The 15,532-nt window shown below is 43.1% G+C and overlaps 1 protein-coding gene across 1 annotated transcript in view; it reads right to left on the reverse strand.

Moving 5' to 3' along the window:
• The window catches only part of ngfr (nerve growth factor receptor), a 115,747-nt gene that overhangs the window by 36,499 nt on the left and 63,716 nt on the right, over nucleotides 1–15,532 (reverse strand). The gene's annotated exons all lie outside the window — the stretch shown is intronic.

A 15,532-nucleotide genomic window follows, 5' to 3' on the forward strand; every position in this document is an offset into this window, starting at 1 on the left:
ATAGAGGAAGGATTTTAAGATCAATGATTTAATCTAATAGCCTGTATATTACACTTCTACTTATTCTGATTGATTATCAATATTATCAAAAAGAATATCAGAATACAAGCTATGATCTTACCAGCACCACCCAAATGCAACACTCAACCCCCTGTGCTGCCTGAAGTTGGTTTGGTTTTAGGAAAATGCTCACAACCAAAAATTGCATTATTTTTTAAAACAGAACTAGTTAAGTTCAGGGAAAATGTTTGATGGTTTAAACTATTAACTAGATTCTGAAATTCTCCATTATTATTTTGTACTTTTAATTCAGCTTCAGCTTAGTAATATTAATGGCAGCCCTTACTTCATTCTATACCAAGTATGGAGTCGAAATCCAGACACTACTGTTTTATGAATTGTACAAGTTTGTGTATGTTCCAGCCAACTCTGGTATAATGTGCCTAATGTTCCAGTCAACTCTGGTATAGGTTTATTATTGTCACATGTACAGTGGTATAGTGTATGCATATTTGTTGTGCATGCTATCCACACAGATCAAATAATACTATATATAAATACCACCAAGCCAAACTCAAGTACAATAGGTAGAGCAGAGGGGAAGATATAGTTCTCAGCATTGTTGCACACCAGTTCCACAGACAAAGACCAATGTCCATAATGAGGTAGAGGTGAATCAGCCATGACCCTAGTTTATGGAAGGGTTGTTCAGAAGCCTGATAGCAGCGGGGAAGTAGCTATTCCTGAGCCTGGTGGTGCACACTTTCCAACTTCTGTACCTTCTGCCCATCGACAGCAGGGAGAAGAGGAATGATCAAGGTCTTTAATTATGTTGGCTGTGTTCCCAATACAGCGTGAGTGTAGATGGAGTTAATGATTGGGAGTCGGGTAGGTGTGATGGACTGGGTTACATACATAACTTTCCACAATTTCTTGCGATCTTAGGCAGAGCTGTTCCCAAAACAAGCTGTGCCGTAACTCCACTGTGCTTTCTGTGGTGCATCTGTGGAAGTTTGCAAGAGTCGTTGGAGACATGGCACATTTTCTCAGTCTCCCAAGAAAGTAGAGAGAGGTGTTTACATGACTTCTTGGCTGTCACTTCAATGTGGCAAATCCATGACAGATCCTGGGTAAGTTTGACTTTAAGAAACTTGAAGCTCTCAACCATTTCCTCATCGGCACCGTTTATGCTGATTGAGACATAAACTCCACTATGCTTCCTGAAGTCGATATCTCGCTCCGTTTTGTTACTGGCATTGAGGGAGAAGTTGTTGACGCCATCTTACTAAGTTCTCTAACTCCTTCCTGTACTCCATCACATCATTGTTTGTGAACCGACTCTCCATAGTGGTATCGTGTGCAAACTTGTCGAATGAATGAGAACCAAATTTATCCTCACAGTCATGCGTTACAGGGAGTATAGTATGGTGCTGAAAACGCATCCTTGGGGGGGCCATCAGTGTTGAGAATTATCGTGGAGGAGGTGTTGTCATCTGTCCTCACAGATTGTGATCTGTGGGTCAGAGAGTCAAGGATACAGTGGTGGTGAGAGGTGCTGACTCCTTGGTCCAAGAGTTTGGAGATAAGTTTGGATGGGATTATGGTGTTGCAGGCAGATCTATTGCCAATAAATCAGGGTCTGATGTCGGTGTCATAGTAGTCTAGGTGTTCCAGAGATGAGTTTAGGGTTGGGGAGCTGCCATCTGCTGTGGGTCTGTTGTGACGATAGACAAATGGCAGTGATCGAAGCTGTCTGGAAGGCAGCCATCACCAATCTCTCCAGGCACTTCATGATGGTGGATCATATGAAGAAAGACTGGATAGACTCGGCTTGTACTCGCTAGAATTTAGAAGATTGAGGGGGGATCTTATAGAAACTTACAAAATTCTTAAGGGGTTGGGCAGGCTAGATGCAGGAAGATTGTTCCCGATGTTGGGGAAGTCCAGAACAAGGGGTCACAGTTTAAGGATAAGGGGGAAATCTTTTAGGACCGAGATGAGAAAAACATTTTTCACACAGAGTGGTGAATCTCTGGAATTCTCTGCCACAGTAGGTAGTTGAGGCCAGTTCATTGGCTATATTTAAGAGGGAGTTAGATGAGGCCCTTGTGGCTAAAGGGATCAGGGGGTATGGAGAGAAGGCAGGTACAGGATACTGAGTTGGATGATCAGCCATGATCATATTGAATGGCGGTGCAGGCTCGAAGGGCCGAATGGCCTACTCCTGCACCTATTTTCTATGTTTCTATGTTTCTATGTCAGAGCCACAGGACGGTAGTCATTGAGGCATCGTTACCTTGCTTTTCTCTGCTATATTGATTGATAATGTGCTGATAGTGTTTTCTTATAGCAGGTTGGAACCGTAAATAAAGCAGTGAGAGGTTAAAGATGTCTGTGAATAGTTCAGCCAGCTGGTCTGCGCCGGTCCTGTGGACACAGCCAGGGACTGCATCCGCACCAGTTGCTTTCCACAGATTCACTCTCAGGGAGGCAGACCTTACACCTGCCACAGTAACCGTTGGTACAGACACCCCCGAGACTGGCGGGGCAGGTGGCGTTCCTCTACACCAAACGGGCATAGAATATATTGAGCTCATTGGGGAAGGAGCCATTGTAACCATCGATACTGCCCAACCACAATTTGTAGCCCATTATAGCATGCAAGCAAAACCGTATGGAAGAATAAATAATTCTAGATTCCAGAAAATCTCTCCAAAGTAGTTCTTTTTTTTCCTCTCAGATCGTTGCAGACAAGATGATCCGTTTGATACTTTGATTTCACGACGGCCACATAATATTGGTCACAAAATGATCCCGGGCTTTTCAAAGATTAATTTATTATATGCATACAAATACAAGGGCGGCATGGTGGTACAACAGTAGAGTTGCTGCCAGGGCCGGTGCTAGGAATTGCGGGGCCCAATTAGAAAACTGATGGCGGGGCCCCTACTCTAGAAAAGTAAAAATTTATGTATGTTTATATTTCGTGTAGTTTCGGGAATTTTAAGGCAAGCTGGTTGGTGATTGGATGCAACCCCCTTAGAGACAGCGTTTGATTGGCCGCCAAATAAATTTGTCAAATCTGTAACAAAAATCGCTGGTCGGTGCGAACTCAGTGGACTATCTGGTTGTATCTCCAAACTAATCTGGTTGTATCTCCAAACTAATCTGGTTGTATCAACCAGACTATCTGGTGGTATCTCCAAACTAAACAGTATAACATGCAGGTACATTCATTTAAAATTAAATTCAGTGCTTATTTCACATGATTTCTCACTGTGTAAAGCTCAATATCTGACCAATTTCTGTTTAACACGTTTGGTCTGCCGTGAGCATTTTACGTTGCATCTCCCCTTTTCCTAATCGGCCACAATTCAGATAATAGTCTACTTTCCTGTTTTTGCCACCAAAGTGGATAACCTCACATTTATCCACATTATACTGCATCTCCCATGCATTTGCCCACTCACCCAGCCTATCCAAGTCACCTTGCAGCCTCCTAGTTTAGAGGGGTTTAAACGGTTTAGAGATGTTGAGAGGGCTTCAGATGGGTTCAGGTGTGTTTACAATTGTTTAGAGGGGAATAGAGGGAAATAGGGGGGCTAGAGGAGTTTTAGAGGTGTTCAGAGGGTCCCAGAGGGGTTTAGAGACGTTATAAGCCCCCCGTGAGAAATTGTATTTCTCTGAAATTGAAGATAGACATAAAGCTGGAGTAACTCTGCAGGACAGGCAGCGCAGCGACTTTAGAGAGAAGACCCTTCTTCAGACTAAACTGAACTCTCGTCGGTGAGATTAGTTGTGATTGTCTGAAGAAAGGTCTCGACCAGAAACGCAACCCTCTCCCCAGAGCCCTTGCGCGTCCCGTTGAGCCACCTTCAACTTCAGAGCCAAACAAAAAACACAGAGTGCTGGAGGAACTCAGCGGGCCAGGCGACTGCCTCACCCGCTGGGTTTCTCCAGCATTTTTGTCTACCGCAAAACGTCAATGATTCCGGGAATGCCGAGGCGACAGTGTGAGAGAGCTAGAGAGAGACGAGATGGGGAGCGGGAGAGGGAGGGAGAGAGCAAAACACAAAGAGACACAACGTGGGTCGGTAGGTGAATGACTAACCTGCACACCAGGAAGAAGCCCCTTCTCGCGCTCCGGGGCCCTCACTCATGATGGTGAGTTTAAAGAAATTCTCAACGTGTCATCGATCTACATTACATCTACATGTAATTGTGTTTTAAACAAGTATTAATGACGCCGCGTGAATTTTATTCAAAGGAACACGACGTTATTAATACTTGTTCAAAACACAATAACATTTACTGAGGAAGGCGGATGGATGCATTGATGACATGATTGTATAACAACGAGTTAAGTACTTGCTGATAAGAAGTGCTAACAGTACTAGTTAACACATCGTTTGTGTCTGATGGCCGTGCAGCAGTTGTTATACACAAAGATCCTATAGTGGAGCTCTGCTAGAAGATCTTTGGTTATACATGTTCGTTTAAAAAAAAAATCCGGATGGCGAATTAAAAAAAACTTTAGTTAACAAAGAGAATTCGTATTTCCATATGAAGTACGGAACATTAGTGCGGGGCCCACCTAGGCGCGGGGCCCAATTGGGAGCAATCGGTCAAATCGGCTTAAAACCGGCCCTGGTTGCTGCATTACAGCGACAGAGACCCAGGTTCGATCCTGACTACGGGTGCTGTTTGTACGGAGTTTGAATGTTATCCTCGTGACCACGTGGGTTTTCTCCAGGTGCCCCGGTTTCCTCACACACTCCAAAGATATACAGGTTTGTAGGTTCAATGGCTTTGGTAAAAATTATACATTGTCACTAATGTGTAGGATAGTGCTAGTGTATGGGGTGATTGCTGGTCGGTGTGGACTTGGTAGGCCGAAGGGTCTGTTTCCGCGCTGTATCTCTAAACTAAACTAAACAATGTGAGGTGACGAGAGGGTATTTTTGCAACAAATGTTGAGGCTTTGAGTCAGTGATATTTAGGATTAGCACACATACTTTCAATGTTTGTAATAATTCCTATGGTGAAAAGGCATTATTACTTGTGGGAATATTTTACACTGGTGTAAATCTCTCTCTGTGGATAGGATCAATAACTCCATCTTTACAGCGAGCATTTCACTCCCATGGAATGCTTCAGATGTGCCAAGACCAGCTTATAGCATCCATGGGAAAAATCTGTTTCCCAATCGCTGCTCACTGGAACGTTCCCATCAACAGGTTTTGTAAGTTTCAGAACGCAAGAAAGGATTTTGTTTTTCTATGAACTTCCCTTGCTAAAGTCTATTGGGTAAGAGTGAAGCTGCCTGCGTACAACTGTTGAATATGTTCTGCCGAACAGCATGTACCTTTCTGTACACATAACATGGCCAAACTTGTTTGAATATTTCACATGACGGTGGTGTTAACTCACTGGGACTTTGCCTGGAAGCCACTTCTGTCCTTTTACACTCAGCTAAACGGCTCAGTTAATCTCTCCAAATAAGTCTATCCGATGATTAAATGCATATTGTAAACCAGCAGAGTAGGCACAAGGAACTGTAGTTGCTGGCTTACTAAAAAAAAGAAATTAAAGTGCTGGAGAAACTCAGCAGGACAGGCAGCATCTCTTGAGTACATGACTTGGTGATGTTTCAGGTTGAGACCCTTCTTAGACTGATTGTAATAGGGGGAGAAAGCTGCAAGGGCGGAAATCCTGTGGGGGGACAGGGTGGACACGTCCCCCCCTGCTTTGAGAGGTGGGGGACAATCCCCCCCCCCCCCATGTATTGTCATCCAGATTTTATCAGCCATTTTCTAGGGGCTGAATCGGCCCATTCACGAGGCCTTTCAGCGCCCGGTGCGGCTTAAACTCAAACTGCTGCATCGAGGTGATTGAGGCTCCCGATGTTGAAGCCCCCACCAGCTGATGAAAGACCCCGTGAACGGGCCGATTCAGGCCCACAGCCAAAGCCTCACGTGTGTGCGCCTGCGTGCGCGTGTGTGAATGCGCATGCGCGCGCCCGCCAAGAAATTGTGTCCCCTGCATGTTTTGACAGCGATTTCCGTGCCTGGAAAGCTGGAAGAGAGGTGGTGATGGGACACATGCTGGGAAGTGATAGGTGGATACAGTTGAGCAGAGTAGTTGTTTTAACCTCCAGTTTATGCTGCCATAACCTCAGCCTATGTGGTCATGGGCCATTTTGGTTGTACTAATTCTCCCAATTCTGCCCTGATAACTTTCTCACAGCGCATTTTGCCAATGACCATTGAGAGAGCACTGCAGAAACGAGGAACTACAGATGCTGGTTAACAAAATAAGACACAAAGTGCTGGAGTAACTCAACGGGTCAGGCAGCATGCCAAAAGATACAAAGACCCGAAACGTCAGTCTGAAGAAGGTCTCGACCCAAAATATCAAGTCTAAAAAAGTCACCCAAAATATCACCAGTCTGAAGGAGGGTCCTAACTCGAAACATCAGTCTGAAGAAGAGTCCCAACCCAAAATGTCAAGTCTGAAGAAGAATCCCAACCTGAAACGACACATCCCTTATCTATGTTCTCCAAGGATGCTGCCTGGCCTGCTGAGCTACTCCAGCATTTTGTGTCTTTTCATTGAAAAAGCACGGTTTGTTCTGATGTACAAAAACACACAACAACCAGGACTGAACTTGAGTACGTTTGAGGGCCAGTAAATTCTAACTCTCGCACCACGGCCACTCCTACAGTTGCGCCTGAAAACATTCATCTGCTTCTGGCACTTGTATTCATTCCCCGCCATGGAGAGGAATTCTAACTACACCTTATTTCCACAGCACTCCTTCAAGAAAACACTGAGAATTTCTTGTGCTGCTCAAATATCTCTCATCATTTAATAACCCTTTGACCTTTGTGTTGCAATCTGCATAATCTACGGAATGAGTTTTCCTGACTTAAGTCTTCATGAATTGCAGGCATTGGCCATATCTAACACAGTTAGATTCAACAATCAAAGCATTCGTACTATTTTCTATTGATAATTTAATAGCTCGACCCAGGATATTTCAATGTAAATGTGGGAATCGGTTAAAGGGAACAAGGTGACTCACGCCTTGTCAAATTTCCTGTTATTTTGCTTCCCTCAGGAAATTTGACTTAAGGCTTGAGTTTAAAATTATATTTTCCCAGTGTGAAAGTTTTAAGCTGCACAAGCCCTGAAAAAACCCCCAATATAGTGTTCAGAGAAAGAAAATGCTGGAGTAACTCAGCAGGGCAGGCAGCATCTCTGCCTGGAAGGAATGGATGACATTTCGGGTCGAGACCCACCTTCGACACAAAACGTCACCCATTCCTTCTCACCAGAGATGCCACCTGTCCTGCTAAGTTACTCTAGCATTTTGTGTCTATCTTCAGTTTAAACCAGCATCTGCAGTTCCTTCCTAAACATATAGTGTTCACCTACTGAGCACTTTACTGCTTACGAGATTCTTCCCCAATTTGGAAGCAATTTGACAACTAAATTACGTTTAATTTAAAAAAGAAAAAAAGACAAAAACAGAAAATGGTGGGAAAACCAGGTGGCGCCGACGATGGCTGCCTCGCCAACAGTCTGTCTCGTCTTTTTCCTTCCTTGGTGTTTTTAGTTTGTTGTAAAATGTATGTTTTAGTGTACTTTTAGTTTTGTATTATGGGGAGTGTGGGGGAGGGGGGGGTGGGGGAAACTTATTTTATCTCTTTCCTCGACGGCTTTTTCCGTGTCGTATCTCCGTCCGCACTGCGGCCTTACATCGCGGAGCTGGCAGCCTCTTGCTGGGATCCGACTTTGGGATCTCCAACCGCGGGAGCCTGCGGACTTACCAATGTGGAGCTTGTGATCCCTTTGTCCGTGGCCGACTTTGGGAGCTTCAAGCCACAGGAGCTATGACCACCCCGATCATGGGAGCTTCGATCGCCCCGACTGCAGATGGTTCGACTCCCCCGACCACGGGAGAATAAGGAGGAAAGAAGATAAGACTTTATTGCCTTCCATCACAGTGAGGAATGTGGAGGAGCCACCGCGGTGAATGTTTATGTCAAATTTTATGCAGTTGTGTGTCTTGTTGCTTTTTTGGTATGACTGCATGGCAAATCAAATTCCTCGTACGTTGCAAAACATACTTAACAAATAAATTACGATTATGATTATGAAAACTCAGGTAGTCAGGCAGCATCTATGTTAAGAGAAACACTCAACATTTAGGTTTGTGAACCCTTCATCCAAACATCTGTGCTGATGTTAGCAAAATGGTATCCAGATGGTAAGATATTGGTGGAAGTAACAGACGCCTGCCCATGTGAAAACTCTTAGCAAAAATAAGTTAATGAAAAGCGAAAAAGAATAAAGCTAAATACAATCATGAGAGGAATAGATTGGGTATATGCCCAGAGTCTCTTGCCCAGAGTAGGGGAAATGAGAACCAGAGAACATAAATGGGTGAAGGGGAAAAGATTAATAGGAATCTGAGGGGTGACATTTTCACACAAGGGATGGTGACACAGGTCAGGCAACATGTGTAGGAAGGAACTGTAGATATACAGAAGATAGACACAAAATGCTAGAGTAACTCAGTGGGCCAGGCAACATCTCTGGAGGAAAGGAATAGGTGACGTTTTGGGTTGAGACCTTTCTTCAGAGTCTGAAAACGGGTCTTGACTTGGAAAGTCACCTATTCCTTTTCTCCAGAGATGCTGCCTGACCTGCTGAATTACGTAAGCATTTTGGGTCAGGCAACATCTCTGGAGTACATGGATAGGCAGCGTTTCCAGTTGGGACCCTTCTTCAGACTCTATCGTTGACACTTCAGGTTGGGATCCTACTCCACCACTATGCCACTGTGCTGCCCTTTAGTTGAACTATGGTTATTGGAATTGGCAGGCAGCTTATTGAAATGATTGGAGTGTTTTAGAGAGCCATAAATAATCTTCGACAGAAGTGAGTGTCCCTGTTCTCACTCAAGTGCAATGTAAGGCAAAAGTCTTTACATAATGTTGCAATGTTGCATGCAGGAATGCAGCAATTTGATTTTTGTTTTTGAACAAGTTACATTGACTGATGTTGATATTTAGACCGGCTCCCCTCAGGTTTTAATTTTACAAAACTATCTCATGAAGAAATCAGTATGCAGCCTGGCAGCAACACCTTTGCTTGTTTGTTTATTCCTCTAATATTTTCACTGTTTTTCCACTGTACCAGAGGCCAATTATATATGCTTGCCTGTTTCATTGACTAGTTCACACTCTTATAGTTAGTTAGTTTAGTTTATTGTCACGTGTACCGAGGTGCAGCAAAAAGCTTTTGTTGCATGCTATTCAGTCAGCGGAAAGACAATACATGATTATAATAAATCCGTCCATAGTGTACAGATGATTGAAATTGAGTGAATAGCAGTAATATGAATATTAATAATTTGATTGAACTTTGATTGATAAAGGGAATGGTGTTTAGTGCAAGATAAAGTCTGGTAAAGTCCAATTAAAGATAGTCCAAGGGTCTCCAATGGGGTAGATGGTAGGTCAGGACTGCTCTCTAGTTGGTGATAGGATGGTTCAGCTGCCTGATACAAAAGGAACTGCAGATTCAGTCTGCAGAAGTGTCCCGACTCAAAATGTTCCCCATCATTCACTCGCAGATGCTGCCTGACCCAGTAAGTTACTCCAGCACTTTGCGTAGTTCTCAGTCTACATGGGCTAGAGTTGATTCAATTTTAGTCATTGTTTCCAATGGCAAAGATTGAAAGTTCGAATTAACATAATAGTCATGAGCTGTTGGATAACTCTACAAGGCTTTCACTCCCCCCCCAAACTATTACTTGCTGACATGATAATCTGCCCCTTTCCTGAATAGCTAAATCAAATCAGATTTTAGTGCCCCTGAGGGTAATCCTCCCAGTCTCTTGAACATTGGAAGGCCTCTAAACACTTTACTGCTCTTGAAACAAGTTATGCTGGAAGGCTAAATCAGATGTTATTATGATTAATCACTATTAAATCATCCCTATCATCTAACCTTCAAGTCCTTTGCTAAAAATATCAAATATTGACTTCAATAATTCAGTTTGAAACCCAGAACACCTAGTATCATGACCTTTATTTCAATTAACTCACTGTAATTCCCTGACCTGGAAAAATGTGTGTACTCTTTAAATGTCCAAACAAGATATCCAAAACCTATTACAGCAACTTATTAGCTAAGACCCCTTCCATTATGGAAAGTGTCACGGAAAACTGCATTGTCTGTTTCAGGTCTGTAATATGTTCCACTTTGTATCTTAGTTCATTTTAGAGATACAGCATGGAAACTGGCCTTTCAGCCCACTGAGTCCACACCGACCATCGATCACCCGTTCACAATGGTTCCATGTTATCCCATTTTTGTATCCACTGCCAAGACACTAGGGGCAATTTTACAGAGGCCAATTAACCTACACACCTGCATGACTTTGAGATGTGGGAGGAAACTGAAGCACCCAGCCGAAATTCACATGACACAGAGAGAACGTACAAACTCCCCACACAGCACCCAAACGTTCATCTGGAACCAGACCACACATCAATAGAGGACATGATTGGAGAGTTTACATTTGGATAAATGCAATATTTCCATTTATCACATTATCCCACAATAATGCCACTGCAATAAATATATCATTTAATGTTGGATTCATCAGACGATTAGATTATCAAACAAGTTTCCTGAAAACCAATTGTTATCGTCAATTGACAGATTTGCACATGAGATGAACTGCAAAATGTGTTCTTTATGCAATGAAACTCCACAGATATTTCTCACGAACAAAGAAACACATCCTTTGCACTTCCACGTGAATCTTCACATCTGACTCTGTTTTGCTTCTGACACCCAACTCAGATCAGTTCTTCCCCACACCTCACCCCCACGATCTTCACCGCACCCTTGCCGCAGGGCATGGTAACACTGTTTATTGTAAATGTGACTAATCAGGTGGAAATATTTCCACTGTTGTCTAGACTTGAAAATGGCCTTAACGGACGCAGAGAGCCTCAATCTCCTACATGTCCCAGGACTGGAGTGACTGTCCACCAGAATGAGTGCACACATAAAGAAAATGACGGTATCAGGAAATGTTTCTAACATTATGAACTTCTTATTTAATTCACCTGCAATATTCTGTGGAAGTTTCAGAGTTGATGTTAATTGTGCCCATTCAGGCAACTCATTCGAAATCTCAATCTTCTTTCCAGACAAAAAAAAGAAAAATTTACAATAGTTTGAGAATAGTTAATTACTTTGTCATTGACTGCACTAAAAATTATTTGGCTCCTGCATTTTCTCACAGCATAGAAAGAGGCCCTTCAGCCCATCGGATCAATGCCAGTTAACAGGGCATTCCAATTCCTTCACTAATTTTCCCTGTAATTTATTCCCATCAAATCCCCACCAGAGGAGCTGGGAGATATGTAAAAGTCACAAGGAGAACATGCAAATTCCACAAAGCCAAGACTTGAGGTTAGGGCTGCACACGGGTCAGTGATGCTGTGAGGCAGTGGCTCTACCAGCTACACAAGTAGATTGCATTCAATTTATGGCCTGCAGAACTATCTTGTCATTCTCCCCAACCTCCCTTTCTATACCTACTCTTCACTATGTCATTCATTAATCATCAGTAATAGTTCTTATTATGGACAATTGAGCTCTATGTACCATATCCATCCCAGTACGGTATGGACATGTATGGGTATGAATATTGTCCATTCCAATACATATCCATATATGTATGGAAACATGGATATATATTGGGATGACAGTATCCATCCCAATAGAGTCATAGAGACACACAGTATTGAAACAGGCCCTTCAGCACAAATTGAGGAAGGACATTCTTGTGATTGAGGCAGTGCAGCGTAGGTTCACGAGATTGATCCCTGGGATGGCGGGACTGCCCTATGAGGAAAGATTGAAAAGACTAGGCTTGTATTCACTGGAGTTTAGAAGGATGAGGGGGTTTCTTATAGAAACATATAAAATTATAAAAGGACTGGACAAGCTAGATGCAGGAAAAATGTTCCCAATGTTGGGCGAGTCCAGAACCAGGGGACACAGTCTTAGAATAAAGGGGAGGCCATTTAAGACTGAGGTGAGAAAAAACATTTTCACCCAGAGAGTTGTGAATGTGTGAAATTCCCTGCCACAGAGGGCAGTGGAGGCCAAATCACTGGGTGGATTTAAGAGAGAGTTAGATAGAGCTCTAGGGGCTAGTGGAATCAAGGGATATGGGGAGATGGCAGGCACGGGTTATTGATTGGGGACGATCAGACATGATCACAATGAATGGCGGTGCTGGCTCGAAGGGCCGAATGGCCTCCTCCTGCACCTATTTTCTATATTTCTATGATACTCACCCCTTCTCTGTGATTCACCGGTTTATAATTGGTGATATGATAACTGCTCTGTGTCCTCAGTAGTACATTTCCACAGCATACTCCAAAGCCACAGAAACCAAGAATCTACAGTTACATTTCTGCAATTTGTGCTTAAATGTCAAATTAACAATTAAAAAAAGTGTTAAAAGTGCTGAACAAGAAAATATGCCCCCAAAAATATGTGTTTTTTAATAGTGACATTTTCTCTGGTTGAAATTTATGAATGGGTAGAAGCATAAATATTATTTAGGATGCTTGACATTTAATAGTGAATAATGGATAGCTGGGAATGTTCACAAGGCTGAAATCTAATGGAAGGTTTCATGTATCCTTGTAAACTGTAAAGGCGAAGTTCAAGTGGTTTTACGATCAACGCTTAACTTTAGGATTATTTTACAACTTTAAACTTTCTGCTCATTTTCACACGTGAGAACATTTGAAAGACTTTTTATAAAAATAAAAAAAGCTTCAGAGAATCTTGTTTCTCGTAAGAACTTTGACTGCAACTTTGACATAACCATCTGGGAGCCTCAGATCCCAAATGCATTTTAGATACAAAACATTATTAAAACTTCATTGAACAGGTAATATTTTTCAAAGTCAGAGGTACATGTGGAAATGATCAGTAGATTATTGTTGAGAAATATTGTTATGTTTCAATTTGAAACTAGTAAGACCAAACCAAGACCAAATAAAATCAATCTTCACTTTTTCTGTATTCTGCCGAAAAATTATGTAAGTATTGTGAGGTGAGCCCAGTCCAGTCAAAGGCCAGTCTAGTCCAGTCACAAGACTACACTTCATCCATTGCTAATAGTTACTAAATAGTCATCTGAGATCCCACAATAAATGTCATTGTAGGTCAATGGAAAATGGCTACAGGCTCAGCTGTCATTTCCTCAGCTTGGTCCTAAAGGGAAAGAAGGATGGGTGGCTGGAATGTGGGACGTCACGGTGGCGCAGCGGTAGAGTTTCTGCCATACAGCACTAGAGACCTAAGTTTGATCTTGGCTATAGGTGCTGTCTGTACGGAGTTTGTATGTGACCGTATGGGTTTTATCCGGGTGATCCGGTTTCCTCCCACACTTCAAAAACGTACAGGTTTGGAGGTTAATTGGCTTCCGTAAACTGTCCCTAGTGTGTAGGATAGTGCTAGTGTATGGGCCGATCACTGGAACGCGCAGACTCGGTGGGCTGAAGGGCCTGCCTCCTTGCTGTATCTCTAAAGTCTAAGGAGCAATAATGAGGTCAAAGTTGTTGGCCTTTTTGTAAGAGACACAGCATAGAAACAGCCCCTTCAGCCCACCGCGTCCATGCCGACCATCAATCACACATTCACACCACTTTCCCATCCACTCCTTACTCAGTAGGGACCAATCAATCTACCAAAGTGCACGCCTTTGGGGTGTTGGAGGAAATCGGGGAACCCGGAGGAAACCCACGCATTCACAGGAAGAACATACAAATTCCACACACAGACAGATCCCGATGTCAGAATGGAACCAGAATCTCTGGCCCTGTGAGGCAGCTCCACCAGCAGCACTACTGTGCCGCCTTTCTTTAGAAGGATTACGGGAAAAAATAATTCAATTGGAGGAGCCTTTATTGTCTATCTGTTTTGATTTGTTAATCAATCATTCAATGTCAGCCTGGAGTAAGTCCACGTTTCATTTACTACCCTGCACGCACCCCTTTGTAGATGCATAGACCCATTGATCCTTGCACTTCTGCAAGAAGTCACTGTGTATGGAATTGTAGGTATAAACCTGCACCCTGTTAATCCACAGCAAGGTAAAGGGCCTGTCCCACTTTCACAACCTAATTCACGACCTCTGCCAAGTTTGCCCTTGACTCATACTCGCAGCATGGTCATCACGAGGTCGTAGGTAGGTCGTAGGTAGGTCGTGATGCTACTCTTAGGTACTCGTGGCATCAAGTAGGTCGGGGTGTCCACGAGTAAAAAAGGTCGTGAATTAGGTCATGAAAGTGGGACAGGCCCTTAACACAAATGAAACGTGCATTTGGCACTTTCCCCCAACCCCCCCACTCACCTCCCATTCTCCCCCCCCCCGCTCCGACCCCATGGCTATGAGAACCATAGATTGTCCTGTTTGCTTTAATCTGACAGAGGTCAATGTTTCTCTTGAGAGGACGTATGTTAATGTACGAATATCTGCATTCAAGCATCTCCCACGAGGAAGCTTCAATCCCTTGGAGCAAGATCACAGAAGCTAATGACATTGCATGTGTTCCGGTAATTTTAGAGTTTGACTTCAGCTCATGTAACTCGGAAAAGGAATTCTGTTAGATTTTTTTTTACAACATTATAAAGATACAACCAAAGAAACAAGGTTACAGATAAGGAAATGAGGCATGAACCATGTGCTGGGGTCATTCCATTTTATTGAAAACTTGAGACCATCAACAGCTGTTGCTGGCTGCTATGCTGTAGATCAGGCCCAGTCTCTCTGGACTAATTTAGAGTTGTCAATGAGAAGTATTGGTGCAATGTAGGACTTCTAACCTGGCAGTTATCGGTGAACAGGGAAGAATATTCATGTGCACAGGGCAATTTTCTGACCTCTAAGAAGTTAACTATAGAGAAGGGGGATGAGTGCTTTGGGTAACTCTTGCATAATTCAGAATAGCCAGGAGCACCATCAGAGCGGGTAACCAGCCATTATTTTGTTCATTGAATGATAGATGAAAACTGAAGGCAGGAGAAAGTGAAGTAAAATGGATCGTTGGTCGGCGTGGACACAGTGGGCCGCAGGGCCTGTTTCCGCACTGTATCTCTAAACTAAACTAAAGTATTGTGTCGCTTCCTCATCACTTCCAAGATCTATGCAGTCAATTGAATTATTTCTGCCAGCTCAAATGTCCGTAATTATTCAGGATCTAAAGTACGTAGGTGATGGATAGGAAAGGTTTGGAGGGATACGGGCAGACACAAAGGAGGACCCGGCATGGGATACTTTGTCAGCACCCATTACGTGGCTACTCTTTGCATACCCTGGGTGCACAAAACAAAGAATGCCACTGTGACTTGTCACATGTGACAATAAAGTACCATTAATTAATCAATTCATTCATTCAGGTGGGACTAGTGTAGATGGAAC

Source organism: Amblyraja radiata, chromosome 16 (assembly GCF_010909765.2).
Source record: "Amblyraja radiata isolate CabotCenter1 chromosome 16, sAmbRad1.1.pri, whole genome shotgun sequence".
Lineage (NCBI taxonomy): Eukaryota > Metazoa > Chordata > Chondrichthyes > Rajiformes > Rajidae > Amblyraja > Amblyraja radiata.